General features: G+C 31.4%; 1 protein-coding gene across 5 annotated transcripts in view; it reads left to right on the top strand.

Moving 5' to 3' along the window:
* LOC105152483 (uncharacterized) overlaps positions 1 to 23,168 on the top strand; it is a 185,526-nt gene that overhangs the window by 86,193 nt on the left and 76,165 nt on the right. The gene's annotated exons all lie outside the window — the stretch shown is intronic.

Consider the following 23,168-nt stretch of genomic DNA (forward strand, 5'->3'; position numbering starts at 1 on the left):
TCTCTAGACTTTAAAATACAAGTCGTGAAATAATAATTGGGTCATAAAAATATAAAAAATATATTCTGCATAAAAAAGTAAACTCAACATTTTTTTTACGAGAAACATATTAAGGTTGTAACAACGTCACACTTTAAGATTTTTCTTATAGGTTTTATAAAACAGGGAATACAAATTCTTAATTATTGCATGGAAGCACGTTTAAGAATACAGTGATTATATCGCCTCGTTAAAAATGACGTAGTTGAGTTTAAAATAAATCTTTATTCTATTAGCGGGCGTATTCTACGATCAGAAACTTTCACTGAACCGGTCATCGTTTAAGATATTAATAAAATTGTTATATCTTTCGGGCTATTTATGAACGTGAGAAATTTTACATAATACTTTTATATGAAAAAGTACATACTTTGTCGAGATATAAACTGTAAGATACGGTTCCTGCGTTTATGAAACACAGATTATAGCAATACTATTATAAATTATATAGTCATAAGATTTTGTAAAGTTTGTTAGTAAATGTATATTATTAATATAAGCAGCAACTTTATCCCAAGTTATTTTCATCTTGAAGGAAATGGAAGCAACTTTTTGAGCATCTTCAGTGAGTATCTATCTTGCGAATGTACGTGAATGCCACTTCCTTCTCTAAAGTAGGGACAAAATTGTGTTTTCAGGACAATGCTCCAGAGGATTTTCATTTCTCGCCAGAAAATTACTCTCATATGTTATGTCCTTACTATTCATCAGTATTATGTCAAAAATTCATGTTATCATCTTTTGATGCTTTCGTTCTCAAGTTCGAAGGATGAAGATAGTAGACGCAATTCGTTTCACTCGTTTCACAAAACAAATTGACGATATTTAAGAGTTAATATTTCAACGGCGTATATGTGTGCTATGTACTGCGCATTTTGCAAAGAAATAATCATATATCCGCGAGTTCATAAAGCCGACACGATAAATTTGCTATAGCAATTCCTTGCCGACGGCGAGGCGGTAATTCGCGTCGGAGTGGGATCAGACGTGCGCCGTATGACACGGTGCTATGCATACAGCCGCATATTATACTTGGTGCAGCATGATACGAGAAATGTCCTGGTGGAGCCAGTCTCGTGGTGCTATAGAGAGAGGATAGCACGACGGGTTAGGGTGAAACGACGCAAGGGACGAGTGCGCGTGACTAGTGCACGTCTTTGGGAGTAGGAGCAATGGCACATATAGATCTCGCATGAACTTACACGTCGCTTGTTCCCCGAGTTTCTGGATAAACCATATGTCCTGGAACTGATAATAATTAGACAAGCGCAGTCTTGAATGAACAATATGACGACGTAGACCGCGATTAACCGTTTCCTTTGAGAGCGATGAGCCTTCGCTGCCGAGGATCTCTCGATGTCAGTCAACAGAGAACATTCAAACATTTAGCATCAAGAAGCTTGATATTATATCAAGTGTTTCGATCGTTTCACGAAACTTTCGACGAACAATGTCGCATTGAAACGGTTTTCTAGGGGGGAGTATTTGTGCAATTATTATACATATTTGTTTGTTTATTTTTTTGTTGTCAGCATTAGGATTATATAACTCTTAATGATAGTATTGTTATATTATCGTTGCAGGTATTATACGTATATGATAAGTATAACAATATCGTCATCAAGATTCGAGTGCAGAGCACGTATTATAAAACTGTTTGGAAAGGATTTTTTCGATTGAAATTATTCTATCTTCCCCAAGAGGTAAACCGTTCCTGATTTATAAACTAAAGCTGATATCGATTGATTTTTCGGATCGTTTGATTTGATATCGACTACATTTTCTGTTGATCTTTGAAGAAGCTTGATATTTTATTAACGCTGCGTTGATCCAATATCGATCTTCCTTTGATGATTAATAGAAAATCTAGTAGGTGTCAGATTAAACGATCTTAAAAATCAATCGACTTGTGACTAAAGTTGTATTGACTAAAGTTGTATATATCAATGTCCCAATAATGTCCAAGTAATGCTCAATTTTTATGCCCACTAATACCTTATAATGCCTGTTAATGTCCTAGTAATGCATTATCTCATGTTTTATTATAATACACAATTCTCTTAATACCCAGTAATACCCTAGCTGCAGTAATGCTCCAAATATACATTGTAATGCTCTCGGCGGTTTACCCCTTGGTTTTCCTTAAAAAAATACATTAAAAATCTAAGGAATAATTGAATAATTCTTATCGAAATTAATTCCAAACAGTTTCGTAATATGAATCCTGAGTACATCATACTTTTAGATAAACTGAAAAAAAAAACGCACGATAAGATGATAATTGTCAACGATAACTTTAATTTTAAATTACATTGTTAGCTTGTTTTATGAAATAAGGTAGAGAAGTCTTATTAATATTTATATACAAGTTTTTAATATTTTGCGTACGTATCTTAAAGATATACATCTGTAGACAATGGTTTATCTATTTTGTCAGAGCAGTGATTTTCCCGAGCTTGCGAAATGGAACAAAATTAATTCAGTTTTTCCCCAGATAAACTCCGAAGATAGGCGCTGATCTTGCGCCAGATATATTGGCTTCCATTGTCGTAGACTAAGCATCCCGACGTTCTGTAATGGGAACGCGAGGAGTGAGGAGTATACTGACTGACAGCGATGGCGCTACTACATCGGCGATCGCGATGGCCGGCGATCGCCGTGCACATAAATTCCCCGAGACGTGTGACACCGAGACACCTAATCTATTTAATCTCACGATGAAAAATCGTCCCTTCGCGACGCCCGTTTCGCTTATCGTATTATTATTCTCCTTACCGCTGGGGTGTATGTGTCCCTTTCCGCCCACCTGGAAAGGATCCAAAGTCTCATCGGTACGATGACTTATGATCATATTCTTGATCTTTTTACATCTATTCATTATTCCTTTTCCTCTGTTCGTTTGCAGATCAGCAACCGCGTGGAAAAGAGGAGTAAAATACTGGAATTTTTAACTAGTAGAGTTATTTCTGTTCCATGAACTCACTTTACAAAAGTAGCCGCGATTTGTTCTGGAGTAATGTCGTACGGTAACATGGAAAAACGATTAAAACTGGAAAATTTACTCTTTAGCATCCAATATAACGGATTGTTAGAAATCTTTAATCTACAGATAAACGCTTGATACAGTGGCTTAAAGAAGCTTTCTTCATCAAGTGGGAGCGTTCTTTATCAAGTCTATTATTGATCTATCAGAAATTTTTTTATTAAACGTTAATTTTATTATTATTGAACAGTATTCTTGTTGTAGAGTTTAACTTATAGTAAGTTTTAATACTTTTATACTTTATATCATAATCATTTCATACTTTATTTTTGTATGTCTCGAAAGCTTGATACATAAAGCGAATAAAAAATTTATGTTTTTGAATTTTATTAAAGATAATTCAAAAAAAGGGTTAAACTGTTTATCATTGTAATTTCTCGTATTTTTTTTATTGTAAATTCTCGTATCGAGCTTAAAAAAAAAGAACAATTTTAAGCTCGATACAAGAAATTACAATAGTAAACAGTTTAACCCTTTTTTGGGTTATCATTATTTGTATATATCAGCTTTATAAAGCTTAATAAATTCTTAACCTAATTGCAAATGTAATTATATGAAGAGTATACATATATATAATATACCTATATGTATGGTACCTAGAGTATATAAAATTGTCAGTGTATAAACGTCAAAGGGATGGCGTTTATCGAAGCGATTCGCGACAGGCGAAATTCTTGTACCACATTGTACAAGACGCGTCTCTAGTGACTTTTGACCTAGGCACGCAGCATTCATGAGAATGGGATTATCTTGCAAGAGTCGTTTAATCTCGTAAATGCGATCGTAGGTAGGTTAAGCACGCCTCTACTGCAGTAGACTTTGAAACACGTGTAAAACACGAAATTTCGCATTTTCAGATAGTGTTTAAAAATCACAATATTAAATGGGGAATTCTAATTAGATTGTTTAATGCCGAACTCAACGCGCGTTTAATCAATCAAATTACTATTATATTTTTTAACAAATAATCTATATTAATTAATTGCTCTTATTTTATACCAGCATTGTGTTGAAAAGTATGGAAAAGCATTTGTTAGAGATATTAAATAAATTCAATGAAATAATAACGTAATAATCGTATTTTCCCTTTTGACAGTGATTTATGAAAGCATAATGTAAACGTTACTTTAAACATTATATTATTATTACGTAATATATTAATTACCAAACCATTATAGTATATTTTATATAGGTATATACAAATGAAAAGAATAAATTGAAAAACGTATATTACTTAGCAATTCTTATGATTGATGAATTAATGAGTTATTACTAACATTTCAGTATAAATTTAAATATTTGATATTAAATAATTTTTCAATACAATAATTTGAATTTATGGAAGTCGTGTGTGTGTGTGTGTGTGTGTGTGTGTATGTGTGTGTGTGTGTGTGTATGTGTGTGTGTGTGTGTGAGGGCAAGTGATATTTTATTAAAAATTACTTATATTAAATTAAATTAAATTTTAATTGAAAGTTCGATGAAGAATTACATAACCTAGTTAAAATTGCATTGGGATTGGCAGTCACTTAGTAGGTGAGTCACGTAAAGTTCTCGGATAGGCACGTAATTAAGTGTCCCGGAAGGGTGCTGCGGCTTATCATTTACGATCGTATAAGAGCCAGCAGAGAGGATCATGAATCATTATATCCTTTCATGTTCTTAATAGCAGAGATCAGAGAACCGCGAGTTCCGGTGATCCCGGAGGTTAATTAATCAGTTCGAAAGATCATACGAAGGTTCGCTAAAACACGCCACCTTTGAAACAATTTAATTAAATCTCCGTAACGAGTACGCCTTTCGTTAAGTTTCCTTCCTGCTCCTGTCTCATTCTTTTTGTGCCTTTTCCAATGTCTCTTCCGAAGACAGGAATCCTAAAATAGATGTAATTCATGTCCACCCTTCACTGTAGCGACGCAAATGACTGCCTCGAAATTTATTTAACGTCCACCAACGTCTCCGAGATAGACGAGCGTCATCATTCTTCTCATATAAGTATGTATATAAGTTTCTTTTACAAGTAAGTAATTTAAATTACTTGTATAATGTTTTACATATAAAAGAAAATTAACCTCTAAACATTCAGTGAATTTCATCACGTTTAATGAAACGGATTCCAATTTTCAACTAGCGAACTTGTGAAAATTGAAAATAATAACATTACGAATTTTTGAATACATTTTATTTCTGTAATGATGCGATATGCTTTATTAATGCAGTTGCGGAAATAGTATATTGTTATATATATATATGGCAATGGAAAAGCTGCAACATTAAGTAATGCAACAATTTGTGAAGTATTAAATTGTGAAGTAATTCTCTTTCCCTTCTCCCTCTTCTCTCTCTCTCTCTCTCTCTCTCTTTCCCTTCTCCCTCTTCTCTCTCTCTCTCTCTCTCTCTCTCTCCCTCTTTCTCGCGGCATATCAAACACCTTGAACAGGTGCGGTAGAAATTAATTTCCTTCGCCTCATGGCGGTAGCAGCACGGGCGTTGGAATCTGTTTAATCAGTACCAGTAACCTCGCTTGATAAGGCATTAAGGGCTGTAGACCAAATTAAGCTATTATGTTTGTTAATTAAGGATACCGCTGTCTTAAGAGACTTCGGAAAATGTCGAGACTCCCAGATACTATCGGCTTCCATTACAGCTGGGAATTACTTCCATTTACAGCGTCAAATATTTTCAATAATTTCTATCTTCTTTATTCTTTAATGCAATTTTTTAATGCTATTTTTAATTCTTAAAGATCAATATATAATTAATAATAAATAACTAGTCGATTCAAACAGGAAAAAATCGTGATGGCTGAGATATGTAGGTGCGATAGGTTTTATCAAAAAATTCGACGGAATTTCAAATTTCAGCTTATAAGTAATGCGGAGTGACACTAAATTTATTATTCATGTATTTTTTTATTCAATGGACATGGTTGAATCGTGCAGATAAATTAAAATCGGACACTTTTCTGCCATCGAGATTAAATGAAGGCACGTGAGATTTATACGTATACACTTCACGTAACAGGGGATATTTTTTTGTATTATAACATGCCTTTCTTTCCGCTATATATCCAAAAGAATCTTTGGAATGAAACACGATCCGAGAAATATCTCTCATATAAAAATTCATTGTCTTGTAGTCGTCGTAGAAACGGTCTAAGTAACGAGGTCGGATCCTGAGTAACGTGTACAGTCGGTGATAGAAGTCGAAGGGTATAATTTCTTACCTTCGGAATTACCAACAAAAAGAGAAAAAGTATAGAACATGAATTTATGTATATACTCAGCTCGCAGCTCAAGAAAGAGTTTTCTCCATTCAGACACTACTTTTTGTTTGTTCTCGAACTTCTTCATTCGCTTTATTACACTTAGTAAATACTTGTTAAATATATGGCTTCAACTTTTGTCCGTGTAGCATTTCTTCCCTGTAAAGCAGATGAATAATAATTACATTAATAACTTAGCTTAGCACAATAATGTAACATTGTTTATCGGAAATATAAAATCATTCAAGATGTTTAAAACAGCAAATAAGAATAAATATTATCGAAGTAAAATTTGAAGAATTTTAATGTTATTATAAGAAAGTATAGGTACATAACATTACTTAAGTAAAGCAAATTTCATTTATCATTTTTGAATATTATTATTATGTGATACACATTTAAATAAAGTAAAAGAATTTGTTTTCCAGTTTTAAAACATGAAACAAAATGAATTTACAATAGAAATATGCGATATAGATTACACAATATTTTTATATATAAAATAAATTTACATATTTATTTTTATAAATTTATTTTTATTTATTTTTATTTTATATATAAAATTACAATAAAAAAGATTCTGTTAAAATTTATATAATTTGTAATATATTTATAAATATAAAGTATAAAATTTAAACATAAATATTTCAAGATAAAGACTGCTTCTTTCTCTGTTATTTTCCAAAATTCATAGTGATGTAGAATTTTTATGTTTGCATATTTATCACTTCACATTTTTCTTTCAATCATATTTGTTTTGACGTTTCTACGTTCTGTAAAACGCAACAGCCCTTTGTCATTGCATTGTACATTCAACTTAAATTTATCAGCAAAGGCAACCATCGAGACGTACTATCAACTATTCTGTCTGCTGTGTACGTTAATATCACCCCGTGCAATTTCTCATAATTTCGTTTTGGTACAACCCTTCACACTAGCACGCCTTACATCCATTTTAATGTAAAATACAATGAAGATAGACAATCTCTCGTTACTTAGTGCAAAGAGTTATTCTTTGTTGACGACCGCATCAAACGTCTGGAGTATAAACCTAGATACATATTTCGTTGGATATAATTTCGGCGTAACTTGGTCGATTACGACGACGTTAATATTGAAGAGATCTTGAGAAAGTTTAAATCGCGGTTACGTTTGCATGCGTGTGTATTAAATATTAACGATTCGTATTTCAACGACGCAAATTGTTTAGCTTCGTCGCAAATGATACTTCTCAGAGAACATAAACGTAACCGTTTCTTAAACAAAAGGCGGATAACTGTATGTTTTTCATTATGCTCCTTATTGAAGCAGAACAGTTATATTTGTTTATGACTTCGATTGTTTGCTATTTATATTCGGAGTGAAACATGTATATATGAATAAATAAGTGTATGAATAATGTCGATACAATTTTATATAAAATGCAATTATTTTAATTCTTAACATTATTGTAATATCATAATGAAACGTGACTGTTTATTTATATTTATTGTATATGGAAGATATATGTGATATGCTGTAATATCATCGTATAATCGATATTTACATCGTATGAGAAATCACCGGCGGAGCTCGCCAGATATTCGATTTCAGTTTTACTAGACTGCAGTAAAACATTCGTCGGCCTCTTCGTTCGCGAGTCGTTTCACGTTCTATGCACGATTTCGCGTTGAGGAGAAATCGTAAATTGTTCGTGCGCAATACAAAACGATCGATTTTTCCGCGCGATCGATCCAAATTCAAGAGCGCGCGATAATTCAGTTTCTATCGGCTGGAGATCGAGCACTTCGCCGATCTATTCCTACGTGTAAAAATGGAGAAGGCAAAAAGATCCAGCTTGAACGCGCTCAACCGAGGCGACCGTGCCGAAAACTCTGTAGCGTAATAATCGAACGCCGATAGCGATCTACGGATCGTTTCCGAGCTTCGCGAAAATTTCCGCGCATCGTTCCGGATGTGAGCGCTTCTGGGTTGGTTGGCTGCCATTAAGTCGAGCACATGCGGCTCCCGGCCCGGAAACTGACCCGGACAATGCGCCAGAAAGTCGACGACTGCAAATATTGTACGTTGTTCGTTCTCGATTCCTGCGTCACGTATTACGATCAAATCATTTGTTCGCCAATGACGTATATCCGACGGCAGTCGTTACCATCGTAACTTATACAATTCTTTTCTTTTCTTACCTGTCGATAAAACACAAGTAATAAGATACAAATTTATTTCAAAATAAATATTAATAATGGGAAAAAGGCAACTGAGAGCACAACGCAGTTGGTAATACCGTATATAAATTACAATAATATTTCAAAATATATTCACTTCATATCTCTTACAACTTTGCGTTACATTTCTTCTTCTTATTAAAATACGTTCGAACATCATTTCGATCTCATTTTATTTTATGATGTTTAGATCATCTTGTAAACAATTGTATTGTAACGAAGTTATTTATCTTATCGTTAATATCGCGTGTAAATATATAAAAAATCATAATCATCGATTAAGATATTCTGTTGCTTGAATTTGAAGCAAAATCTGCTTTTAGCAGATTTTATCGGTAATTTTCAAAGCGCATTTTAACAGTCTTTTGTGAATTCTTCTCAAAGATAAAGCTTCAAAAGGGATTTGCTAATTTCTAAAAGCTTTCTACGGTGCACGACGTAAGCCTGATCAAAGCTTTTACGATTTTGAGTTCTCCGACATTTTAGTGTCGTGGTTGCTCGATGCACCGTCGCATGAATATTTTAGGGCTCCCTTCGATCTACGGTAAACTAAAGTAAACTAAGTATATAGTAAACGTTCACGTTGCTGTGTTGGAAGTTTGATTAACGTGATCGTATAATATTGCTTAAGCCAGATTAATACCTACAATCATGATTTGAATGTGCGAAACACTTAACGATTTATCGAAAACTTCGTATCTTTGTAATTTTTAATTAATTTATTATTATTTATCACTTAATAATTTGATTTTGATTTTGATTATGAAATTTATAATATTGTTACAACTATTATCTTATAAGATACAGAATTAAATTATGTAAATCAATCAGTTATATACCTAACTAAATAGTTGAAAATAATGTTATCTGTTGTATTCCTAACTTAAAATGATATAATTATTTTTTTTATATGAAATAATTATTTTATAAAATTATATTATTATATAATTTTCAGTAATTTCTTACAGGTTCTTTAAAATAAAATTTATTAGTATATACATCAAATTACTGAAACACATACAATATATTTTTACTGCAAGATAACAATATTTATTGTATTAAGTAATTATTTTATTATGTAATTATTAACTATTTTTTTATACTTTGTATTAATTATTATTTTCATTTTAAAATTTCATCAAATTATGTCCTATCTAATAATTACATGAAAATTTAATATTAATACGCAAAGAAGTAATAGATCAATGTGTAAAATGCGCGAAAACGTAATGGTCGTATTTTCATGAAAGTAATCGCGCGTGCCGAGAAAAATAACCTTTTCCGTTTACCCTTCACGATCTGAGTTTGCAGTTTTTCAACATCCCCATTTCCGTTTTCCAGGCTTGGTTACGTTCCCACCGACCATGCAAACTATTACAGTTAGTTGGTCTGACAAAGAACCTGATGGATTGTGCGTAATTAGAATTACAGCAATTATTCAGAAAAGAGAAAATTAGATAGAAGGGCGTGATTAGTCCTTCTATCTAACTCGTAGTATTTTGAAAAATCATCTGCTTAAAGTTGACTAGTGCAGAATTTCGAATATTTTTTTTAGTTCTGTTTATTTTATCTCTTCTTTTCACATTTTTCCACTCTTTTTCATTTTTTGCTGTTTCATTTTGAATTTTAATGTTTAATATACTGAACAGATTATGAAGCATAAAAGAAACGGAAGCGATTGAAAAGTAAAAGGAATCTAATATTTAATTTAAATAATATTTCAATGTCCATAAGCAATTATTTGTAAACACAATGTATAAAAATGAACTCGAAAAAAAAAACGTTCAATTGAGAACACATTGATTATTATAACACATTGGTCTTTGCGTAAATTTTTCATCCTATCTGCTATGTAAATTTCCTCGAGTTTGTTATCGCGAGACGTCCGACTTTGCGTCCATTCCCTCGTCGGTTTTCCCCACTTTCCGTCACTTCGATTTCTCTTTTCTTTTCATTTTACAGAGTTTGAGCTTTTAATGTACCAGGCGACCCGAATAGATGGCATACGAAGCCACTTCGTCGTAAATACAGCGAGCGACGTAGTTTCCATGAGAACGACCGGCAGTGCTTCTCGCTTTAACAATCGTGGCAGCACTTTGTCTCAAGTGCCGCAGAAAACTACATACGGGTACACACGATTCGAAACAATTCGACTTTGACCTCCGTCGAATTGCAAGTTGCAAGCTTATCGAAAAGAATAAACTGCCAGTGAAGATGCGTTAAAGAATAGTCGCGATTAACGATAAAGTTAAAGCTGCAATAGTGTCAAAGGGCTAATTAAAGAGACCTTACCAAGTATTTTGTTTTTTACACTGCCTTGGAAAGAGTAAACCATTGAAGAATTTTAGCACACAAACTCGATATAGTGAGAATTAACGGGTGTTACTGGAACAGGATATTACGTAGTGTGATAACTCTCATTTAAGTATAATGTTTGTTAATCTTCTACTTAACGGTTTACCCATGAAACTTTGCAAACGCCTAGATTTAAGTGAAAATTTCTTTGATTAATTTACCTACGAATAATGTAACACGTTATCTAAAATTATTACGAATATTATTAATAATTTAATAATAATATATTAATGTTTGTGTTGAACTATGTGCATACGTATTTACATTCAAGTAACAATATATAGTTTTAGTTTATTGTATGCATAATAAATATAGATATTACATGTGTACGCAATATGCGTTCCACAGTTTGATTATTATTGATTATAAATGTTACGAAATTAATATAGAAATTTTTAATAAGTGATTTACGTCTTGGCTTTTTTGTCTCAGCCGGTTAAGAATTTGTTACAGTTTAACATTCATTCCAAAAATTGCATCTTATTGCTACGAATATAATTTATTTTGGATCGAGAATCCATACACTTGTGATAATATTATCTCAGGTTTCGTACTCCGAAATTATTATTAATGACTCCGTAGGCTTCGTGAGGCGTTTTTTACATACCACGAAGAGCGAAAATAGCGCAAGAGAGCAATATCCGTAGTATTTGTGTGTGCCATGCTCGTGCACATTTTAATGAGCTTATATGATAAAAAAAAGGCCACAATATATATATATATATATATATATATATATAATATATACATCGAATCATTGAGAAAAACTGAAGGTTCATTTTATTTTCAATTCTCTCGAGAAGCTCTAAAAGCCTTTTTGTTTCCGATGAATAATTGATCATACATTGATCGTCGTTAAGAGGGGTATTAGAAAAACGAATGCAAAGTGAATGAAAGACATGGAACAGCTTACACGAGTCCATTCAGAATGCGTCAAAAAGAATAAACCTTGTACCGACCAGAAAGTAAAGCGACGCTCTTATGTCGAAGCGTATTTCTCTTTGTAAGTGGACGGAAAGTGCCTTCTGCAGCGGACTCTCTTCGTGCGAATCGTTTCTTCTTGTCGCTGAGAAATACTGTGCATCGTAATACTCAGAAAGCCGCGTTCCATCGTGAGAATGTTATTTCAAATCGAAAATGTCAACGCCATATCGGTCGCGCCGATTCTTACGCTTCTTGTACCAGATAGAGTAGGAAGATTTCTGCAGAGTTCTTCTTAGTGTCACGGCTGTACATTTTTCCGCACAAAGAGATACACTTTTATCTACTGGAAGCATATATGTAAATAAGTCCACGTGTCTCCCATTTTATGCTTTTTCCCCACTATATCTTTGAGACATAAAATTGGACATTTTAGTAATGATGTTTATATTTATATATGCTTTGGATTTATACACACACACACACACACACACACACACACATTTCTTTAACAAAATATATATAATATAAAAATTGTATACACAAGAATTTTTATATATTCTTAATGAAATTAAGAATATTAATTTCTCAATATAAAAACATTATATATATATAATTTCTTAAATTTCTATTATATCTTACATCTCTGTATCTTTCCTTCTTATATTCATTGTTGAATACGTTTTCGTAATATAATTTTTTTATATTATATTCAAATAGTACAATTTTTTATTATTAAAAATTATAATAATTATTAAAAATACTACTTGAACACGTTCAAGTAATATAATTTTTTTTAATATTTACTAAACTTATTGGTATGAAAAAATCCAATCTCTATTATAAAGCACGCTCGATTTAAAAAATTGGATGCGATTATTCGAGATTTTTCCTGTTTACCATTTTATACAGATGTTCGTATATTATATTGTATATAAAGCATAGTATAAAGAAAATTACCATTTTATCTTCTTAATGTTCTGAAGTGTTATACAAGCTATAACAAATTCTCTTTGATATTTTTTTCTTTTAAAAAAGTGAAAAGATTTTGATAGAGCTGTAAGCATCTTTTTCCGTATACGTCTCCGCAAAACATATTTACCTTTTCCGATATGATGCTTTCAGCGAAATGCGTCTAATGTCAGTCGCAGACGCATTACTTGGGTAATATGTTGTTGAGATGAATCAGCGCGCGATTTTCAAATAAACTAAATAAAAAGATATTACATACTTCAGCTTTAGTTTAGAACTGTGTTTTAACCTACAAATAATCGACTCGCAGTTTGCTTGAACTGGAAATTGTAAAAGTCACACAAAAAATATTACACACCAAGACCGTTTTGACCAAATATGGCCTTTCGCTTTATTTTCAAATAAAATGAAATTAAATGGAAATTTTTATACCGTTGAATTCTGTGAAATATAACTTCTTTTTTTACTGAAGTATAAATATCTCAAGTATAATTTATCTATTAATAACTGTAATAGAATAAAAATGATATAATAGAATTTTTAAATATTTATTTTTACTGCTATGTTTTTGGAAAGGCCCTTCTATATAATAAATATTTACTTTTCTAAGTATTAGAGTAACTTTTATAACAATTTCCGTTATGTACAGGTGTTTCCTATCATCTCTGTGGAAGTCTTTTCTTTCATCAATTCTCATTCACTTTGAACTTTGCATATTTTCACAATTTTTTTCTTTCTTTTCAAAATTTTATTATATTTGTTATATTCGCAATCAAAAATGCATAAAGGAAAAAGAAATATATATAACAAGAATTAATCTTATAAATACGAGCGTGAATTCGTCTTTTAAGTTACTGAAAAATAGAAAGCATAATTTAGAAGATTTAACGATGCATTTTCATGTGACAGTGTTCCGCATTGTTGCGCATTGCGTTTTTTTGACATGTTTCGCGTTTCTGGACGCGATGAAACATGGTGCAATGCTCGTACCTCTGTTTAATCCATCCGGACGGCATGCTTTCTCTCGCGCGTAGGAAAATTGAGCCACGCGCGAGGGGAAATCATTGACGTGAACGTCGAGAGAAATTACTTCCGTGCCGCCAACGCGTGAAATGACGAAGGAAACGAGTTCGCTGATCGACGCTTCGCGTCGCGGTTGCCAATAAAAATAGAATGCTGCTTTTTGCTGCGTTTAAGCGCGATTAATAACGGTCACACACGCACTCAACGTATAGACCTGATTAAACCCGTTGGGAAAAATATCGTTAGCTGGCGGATAATAAGCGATAACAATTTGCACAGGTCGAGTCTATCAATTTTAAATGCGGTCTGCTGCTGACGAGAGAATGGCCGTGCCGACAATTGCGCAGCAATTAATTAATCTTCAGACAGATATGTGAATAATGGGTCATATCGAATGTATAATTCGCGATTAGAATCTGGTAAAATATATCGATAACTGGTTTTCCTGTAGATTAATTCAGTAAATTGATAATAGTTGATTTTACATATGTTGGTATACGTGATAGACCGCGTTTAGACAACATTTTGTTCTAGTATATATAGCATTACACATATGGAACGCTAGATATATATATATATATATATATATTAGGAAGCAACTTGTTTAAAGCAATAGTTGTATTGCAAATAAGCAAAAACAAAATTATTTACAATCTAATAGTCGCATTTTTATTAACAGAATTTCATTGAAATTTTGATTCTAACATTAAAATTATTTTAATTATTTATATACTAAGAAACAACATGAAATCCTGTAATAATTTATGAATTTAACTTGTTCTATGAGCTAAAAAAAAATACGTGATTGAATAAACGTATAATTTTTAAAAGAGTTTTCTAGTATTATATGAAATTCTATATTTATCTAAAATTACATTTATGAATTTAATATTTTGTAAACATGATGAATTTCTTTATGAGAAAAATGTGTCATTAATTTTTTATTATACATTAAATTAATATTTAAACTTGCAATGTTAGTTTCCTGCAGTAATATTATAATAAGAGAAATTAAATTAACGGCCTGATATCCGAGCGCACTCATATCCCTCGATGCGTTATTATGCTCGGCTGGAAAATATCTATTAACCCCGGCTATAGATAATGATCAATAACAATTTATACGCGCGTTGTCCCGACGTATCAGCTTAAAACTCACGCTGTCGATAAAGTGCGTTTATATATAGACGTCTATTTTCAATTAGTTCGCAAATTTACGCGCGCTCACGTCTCTCTTCCGTGCGATCGGCTTACTATTTTTCCGTTAGTGTCGCAGTCATTTAATGGAATATCGCGTTACAGATATGCGTTGCAACATAAATGCACTTGTCCATTGAAAATACAAAAGTACAGATTGGCGGGAATACATAAGTATCGTCGGGAATGTTATCAATGCTGGCTCGGTCGAACATTACGTTTTCATCGAGAATATTCATTAATTCCTGACAACGTATGGACGATAATCAGTAATCATATGCACGTATGTTCTCTCCGGCAATTTGAATTCAGTAATGCGTCATCTTGCATTTTAAGTACCTCGCATACAGACACGCGTAAAACGCTTCGGCAAAATCCATTAATACATTTTTTTTTACTTGATTATTACATGGGCAAAACGGAACGTCTAGTTGCCATGAATATTAATTATTCTCTAGTGATATCAGATTTCCAAGCAGAACATTGCAGTATAATACATACTTATTATTAATTGTGCAAGAATTATGATCCCAGACAACAAAAAGTGTCAAATCGGATCATAAAACATTTCTTGAGTCTAAAAGACGACTTAAAAGCGTCCTGTGTCGTAATTTTAGACTTTGTGTCTGAAATGTATGAGATATCTGAAAATAATTGAACTTGAATATAATTGAACAAAATTGTAGCAAACACTTAATATTTTTGTCCTGAACGTATAAAAAAGAACTATGCTTTTAGCGAAGTCAAAGAATTTTATTACGATAGTTTTCTAACGTAAATTTTCTTTTGGCTACGCAGAGAGAAAAGTTTAGTTTTATTAAACGTTATATTGTACAAATCTTAGTGGAACGAGTATTTACAAAATCGAGATTCGTCACCTTTTAAATTTAATGGGCAAAACAGTAGAGAACATCGGTAACAAGTCATACGTGTATTTTAGATGTACAATTACTTGACATAATAAACAATTATCCATTTTCCTGTTTGTGATTATGCAAAAAAATTGCCATGAATCTCAATTTTACACTAAATAAAACTGTTAAAACCGTTTTCTTTGTATCTTGGATTTCTCGAATGGTTGAAATTGCTTAATTATTTACACATGAAAAGACTATTAACTGCATAATTGTGCAGTTTGATCTCTTCAGGTATAAGCTTTTTTGAATCGCATTTCAAAATTCAATTCGTTTTCTATTCACGTCCTAGTAAAGCCACTCATGGCTGTTGTTTAATGCAAAAAGCACAAAAAGTTAAAAGTCTGAGTGGTCGCACTTATATAATAACAAAAAGAAATAGAAAGGGAAAGACAGGAAATGACTACAATGCTCTAGATGGTTGAGTTCTGAAAAGTTGGCATCATTTCCAGATTTTAGTTGTTCCACAGAAACGAACGGTTCTACAATACGAGGCGTTTTATACAAGTTACTTCGTAAGCAGTTCAGACTTCCGATTTTCGTAACGATGAAAGCATCGGAACGGACATCGAATCTAGCTACAAATCTCAACTAGCAATTGGCTCTCTTATAATCTTTATTTATCGGTACAGTTATTATTGACAGTTCAGTTTAAGTTTATTTATACGGAAGTATTAGGTGTTGGAATTAATTCGTAGCGTTTTTTAATGAAAGAATGTTATTTATTTCACATGAGCATTAAAAAATACATTAATGAAAGTACTTCCCATCACTTGTAAAACGCTACGAATTAATTCCAACACCTAATATTATTGTATAATTTTGTTAAATGAAATTATTTATGATGTATACATATATAGTATGTCAAGATGAATTTTACATTAATGTCGAAATTTTTTGGCTTGTAGTATGTATTTCATATACATTTTTTCGATGATTTACATAAAGAATTTACAAACAAAAAGTATAATGGAAATTATATTTTTTGAAGTTTTATGAAATATTATAATCAAAAGAGTTTATTATTTTGTAATTCGATAGTATAATTGAGGCGCAATTTATATATATGTAAACTGAAAGGTATTAAAAATTTATATATATATATATATATATTAGGTGTTGGAATTAATTCGTAGCGTTTTACAAGTGATGGGAAGTACTTTCATTAATGTATTTTTTAATGCTCATGTGAAATAAATAACATTCTTTCATTAAAAAACGCTACGAATTAATTCCAACACCTAATATATATGCACAATATATATACTGTTAGACACTAAGAGAGTTCGTCTAATCTTTTATATTAATTCTTCTTTATTTATTTAACTTATTTATTATTTTGTATTACGCTAAAAGCAAAATATATAATGCTAATAAATAGGAACTGTTCTATTTATTAATTTATTATATTTATTAACAAGTTTAAATATACAGTTGTATATTTGATATTTAGATTGTATAATTAACCTTTGCAGACGAGTATCTGCGATACATGTTTGCTGCAGTCCTTTGTTAATTTGATGTGAAATTAATCTTAAACGTCATGAATGTTGTATTTTATATGGTTTCGTAAACGCACATTAACGTACAATTAGATTCAAGAGAAGTTGTAGCGAGTGAGTAGCTGCAAAACGTAACCGTTGGCGTATGTCGTGCAAGTTATAATTTAATTAGTACAACAATCAAAATCGAAATGGATGTTATTGTAATAATGGTTACAACGGAACAGTAAAACGAGATATTCCTGGAAATACTATTTACAATTAATAATCATAAAGACGTTTCATGTTACGCTCTTCTCTTAAAACATTTCATAATTTTTAACGCTACAGCTTGGTAATCTTAATATATACTCTTATTACATTAATATTTATTCATATTTGTTTATTTAAATTATTTGCATATTATTATTTATTAATGTTTTCAAAAGATGTATAAGAAGAAAAATATAAAAAAGTTCTTCATTTTTTTTAGTGAAAATAAATTAGTTTTTAACATATTTCATTATCTTATATTTTAGCAAGACTTTAACCACAGTTTTTATAATGGTACGCGATTGTTGCGAAACTAGTACGTTCATTATTCTCAAACTTCCTTACTGGACTCCTATGTTTACATTGTATCCATAGTATCCGTTCGGATCAACGATACTTTAATCCTCTAGTAAGCTTCGTTTCAAGGAACCTTAAACCTTGGATTAACCGGACGAATTAAGTCGAAATATCTCTACGTGCACGTTCGATTTGGGTTAATCTTTCATTGCGAAATATTTTACAGTTGCAGTTAAAATAAGAACTTATCGCATCAAAACTTCTGTACTCTCTTTACAATGAGAGATGTAGCATCATTACATATTTAACTTTAATCTAGAGTTAAATATGTGATGATGCTACATCTCTCATTGTAAAGAGAGTACAGAAAATATCGTAAAAATTATGATCTTAAAATAAAAAATTCTTAAAAATCGACAGTTTACCGCACTCGAGTGCTCTTCCTCGCATAATATTAACATTAATATTGCACATAATGTTAACGTTTGGTTGTGTTCCTTAATTGTTTCAATTATTTTTTTAAACTGTTCTTTCAAAGTGTAATTGTTCCAAAGATTTGTCAATAAAAATATTATTTCTTTAAGTTACACAGGGGTTTTTTTAGTAATAAATTTTACGAAAGTTTCGTAATAACATAATTCACAATGATTATTGTAATCTAGAATTAATGTATCGAGTAAAACAAAATAGCTCTATTATTTTCATTATATTATATTTAAATTCAATTCGAAAATGTAGGCAATTTTGTAATTATACATTACTATTTATATTTACGTTACTTATTTATAGTAATGTACAATAATAAACAGTAATATAACATAATTTACATTTATAGTAACGTATAATAATAACATATATAATGTACTGATTAATTAGATATACATGTGAAACAATAATCACAAGATTGGAAAGGCAATAGGAATCATATGGTAAAACGACATGCCTAAAGTGAGAACGGACATGCCATTCATGTCAAACTGTATATTTACAAGCTGTTTTCCAGCTTTTGTTCTCTTGTCTTTTCGATTCGATACACGATATACGATCCACCCGATAAATGGACCTTTTAAATAATGTGTCCCCCGCGGAAGTCGCGCTCGTAAGGTAGCGACTGAATAAACATTCGAATTCACAGTCCTACTTCCGCTTTCATGTTCATCCGTTACCAGAACAACAATTTACTTCCGCAGCTGTGAGTTATTTTACAGCTTGTCGCCATAAAAGTGTGAGCACGATGTCCGTGTAAAGTGGAAGACAGGATAAGAGCGAAATTGAACGCTTTGAGAAAGAACATTCGATAAAAAGAAAGAATCGTCTTAAGCACAGCTGCTGTTTTTTTAAAGTGAATAAAAAAAGAAGTGTCTTTATTAAAAGTTTGCAATAATTGCAAAATAATTTTTTATTATCATATAAATCATATTATCTATTTTCATAAAGTCTTTTTTTAGGTGATATTTAAATAATTTTAATTATTCAAGATAGAAGAAATTAATAACACCTAATTATAATTAAATTTTTGAGTTGATGAGTAATTTGTTATTATTAAGATTTTATATATTATCTATTGAAATTGTCTATTAAAATGTAATAAATTCTATGATATACAGATATTGTTAGCAGACAATATTTTCATGCTTTATAATGAAGGTACAGATTATTAATTGCAAAATATTATGTATAAAGAGCACGTTTTGCTGAAGAAATCTAAAATTTTAGCTAGATGCAAATCTAAAAATAATTTTGTTTGAACAATCAAAATAATTATATAGGATACTCAAACTAATTATTAAAACTTTTAACAGCATTGTCATCAAAATTATAGCTACATAATTATTTTGATGATCTAAAATTATTTTTAGATTTATATTCAGCTAAATTTTTATATACTTAAGTAAAACTGTTTTTTCCAGAGATTGCACTTGGGATATGTGCATAGCAGGATACAATAAATTTGCATTTTGTGTATGTGTGTGTATGTGTGATACAACACAATATATATATATATTTTTGTTTTCAAATATTAATTCTATTTTATAATACGTAAGTTTTTTTTTATCAATGATCTGGCTATTTATAAAATATTATATGTAAAATATGTTAATTTGCAATATTTTTAATGTTGATGTGTTGACATGCGTGTTTATCGTATCATTCGTATCTAAAATGCAATAATAATACGCAAATGTCATTAAGCTTGATTAATCCGCGATATCCCGTGTTTAATTCTCTCGTACGAGCTCTCATAATTATTATAAAAGATACATCAGAATACGGTGTTGTTCGAGACTGTCGTTAACCTAGTTTTGGTAATAAGAGTATGTTTCGCGTAGAATTTTTATAAACCTCTTTTTTAGTCGTCTACCAGCATGTACATGCGCAGCAATGAATAGACGTTGATTGAGTGTAGAATAACGAGTGGCTGAGAAAATAGAGTATCCGAAAATAGTATGATATTCCCGGTTCTTGAAATAAAGAAGAATGACATGATAAAAGTGGAATAAAATCTTTCTTTATATTACATATAACTATCGCTATTTATATTGATAGTAATAATTCCAGATTTTAAACGAATAGAATAATATAAATAATTTATAAACGCAAAATATGTAAAATATATACTGAAAATATAGACTGTGCATTTTTAAAATCAGGAACATAAATACAACATATTTTTTGGATCTTTGTGACGTGAAAAATGTATTTTTTATAACGATTTAACGATTTGACGTGAAAAAATGTTTTTTATAACGATTTAAAGGCTAAATATAATAACTAAAAAGTGTGATGTAAACTATACAAATAAATACCATAAGAGAACTGTTGCAAAATTATTTCAAAATTTTGCAACTTTGCGTATTATTATCCAATATTTCTCAAAGTTATGTTCTTTTTGCAATGGCGACATGCACAGATGGCAACAAAGTGATTATTTCAATAGATACAGGAACGGAAGAGAGTATCGATATTCCTCATACATAAGAATGAGAAGAATAAAAGGGATAGAGAGAGATAGGGAAATAGAGAAAGAGATCACGCAGAGAAGTTACTCGATTAAATCTAATCGAATTGCGATACGCGAAATTTTACACATTCTTTACCAGTGAATTGTGTATACGCATTCTTCACCTTTAGAGATCAAGGGGCATATCGAATTGCTTGGTCATTCCAATCACGTAGTCGAGTTACAGCGGTTCCCCGAAGATCCCAAGTAGCTGCTAGTGCAGTTCAGCGCTTTACAGTTTGCATGCTCGCAGTCGTTGATTTACGAACGTGCGCGAGGAGGGCCATGGAATGTAATAGCGGACCTAGGTTTGTTATTGCCGCTGCAACAATCGTTTGTATGCATTACTCTTTGTGCTCGGCTTTATGCATATAATCTAGAACCTAGGACGAAGACGGTCGTTATCAAGACAATGTAGCGACCATGTCGAGAAGCACTCTGCTTCTCAACGTTGCTATGTCACGACATTATTGCGAATCTTGTCGATGGAAAAAGCAACGAATTAGTTCAGAATTACACAATGTCACAGGGTATATAGTATATTACTGGTGGACATAATTTAAATATATTTTATACGATTACAACAATGATTTAATAATCGTATATTTTATTTTTTCACAGCTTATGTATGCGTTATATTATAATAATGAACAGTTCAAGAAATATGTAGTATAATATTCAATTTTGTATGTAAGATAATTATTTTAATATTTTAGATAGTATTATAATATTAATTTTATTTTTTGATATTTTAAATTTAGTTTCTATAAAATTTATATTTAAAATATTTTCGAATAATTACATTTAATATACCATTTATATGCTTGAACAATTTAATCTTAAGAATAAGGAATAATTTTATTTTAAAATAAAACAAGGAATACCGTTTATGATGAGAAAGAATACAAGATAAAGTATACATAATGTAGCAATAAAATTCGCTGAATGTTATGAGAAAAACATCATTTAATGAATATATAATACAAATAACATCATTTAATGAATATATAATACAAATGACTTTCATTGTCCTTCAAAGTAATTCTTCCTTCGAGGCAATACACTTCCGACTGTTCGTACAGTTCATACAGTGCGGAAATTTTGTGAAAGGGCGTTTTTTAATATCGCCTTAAATCTTGTTATCACATTGTCCTGAATGTCCGAAATATTTGTAAGTTGAGTTTATTGCCTTCTCTAGGGAAGAAAAAGAAATCTGTTGGAACAAGATCGGGGGGAGTAGGGAGAATGCAAATAACTCAAAATGGTAATGCAACGCTGACTCAAAAATTGCTGTACACGCTTTGAACCAGAATCGATGAACGTGAATATAACAATAAGACTTAATTTCCGCAAGCTGATATGTGAGATAGTATTTACAGATAATGGTATATTGCCTCTAGAGGAGATTACTTTAAGGGATAATGATGATCATTGGTATAATATATTAATTAAATAGTGTAGTTTAATGATATTTTCTTACAACATTCACCGAACTTTATTGTCACATTATGTATATTTAAAAGATACCGTTGAAATATCGTGTCTTATGCAAAATCTTCAAGAGTATTTAATATTTGCGAAAGACAGCGCAACAGTACTCGTAATATAATTGCGGGCGTATTCGAATAATCAACATGATTTCGATCTTCTTTGGTTCTACAAATTTACTCAATAAAATTGGAAAGCGTATCTCCTATGCTTTACCGCCGCGCTACCACGAGCGCTTCGTCGCAGGAGAAACGACCAATATCGAGTCAGACAGATGTTCCTTCGTCGCCGCGTGAATTATCGACTTCGTTCCTTCGTGCGCAATTCCTTCTACCGGAGTTAGGAAATATTGAAAAATTTGCATATTCTGCATCTCGTACGTGACTGCTCACGACATAACTAACAAGCTTCTCATCTGTTTTATTTTTCATATTTCTCATCGGGACGATGCAACGACGGCCTGCACTCATCCATGTTGTGGATTGTTGGCTGTTTGGTGGCGGTGGTGACAACACTCTACTACGGTGATGGTGACATATTAACATATTGGTGATGGTGACACATACATTGACATATTTACTTAATTTATTTTGCGCTTGCTTGAAAATTTTGCATTTGTGCATTAAAAATATCGCATCTATATATTGAAAATGCTATATATGTCGTTTGTTGGCACT

The sequence above is a fragment of the Acromyrmex echinatior genome, chromosome 4 (genome assembly GCF_024713525.1).
Source record: "Acromyrmex echinatior isolate Ae372 chromosome 4, ASM2471352v2, whole genome shotgun sequence".
In the NCBI taxonomy this organism is placed as follows: Eukaryota; Metazoa; Arthropoda; class Insecta; order Hymenoptera; family Formicidae; genus Acromyrmex; species Acromyrmex echinatior.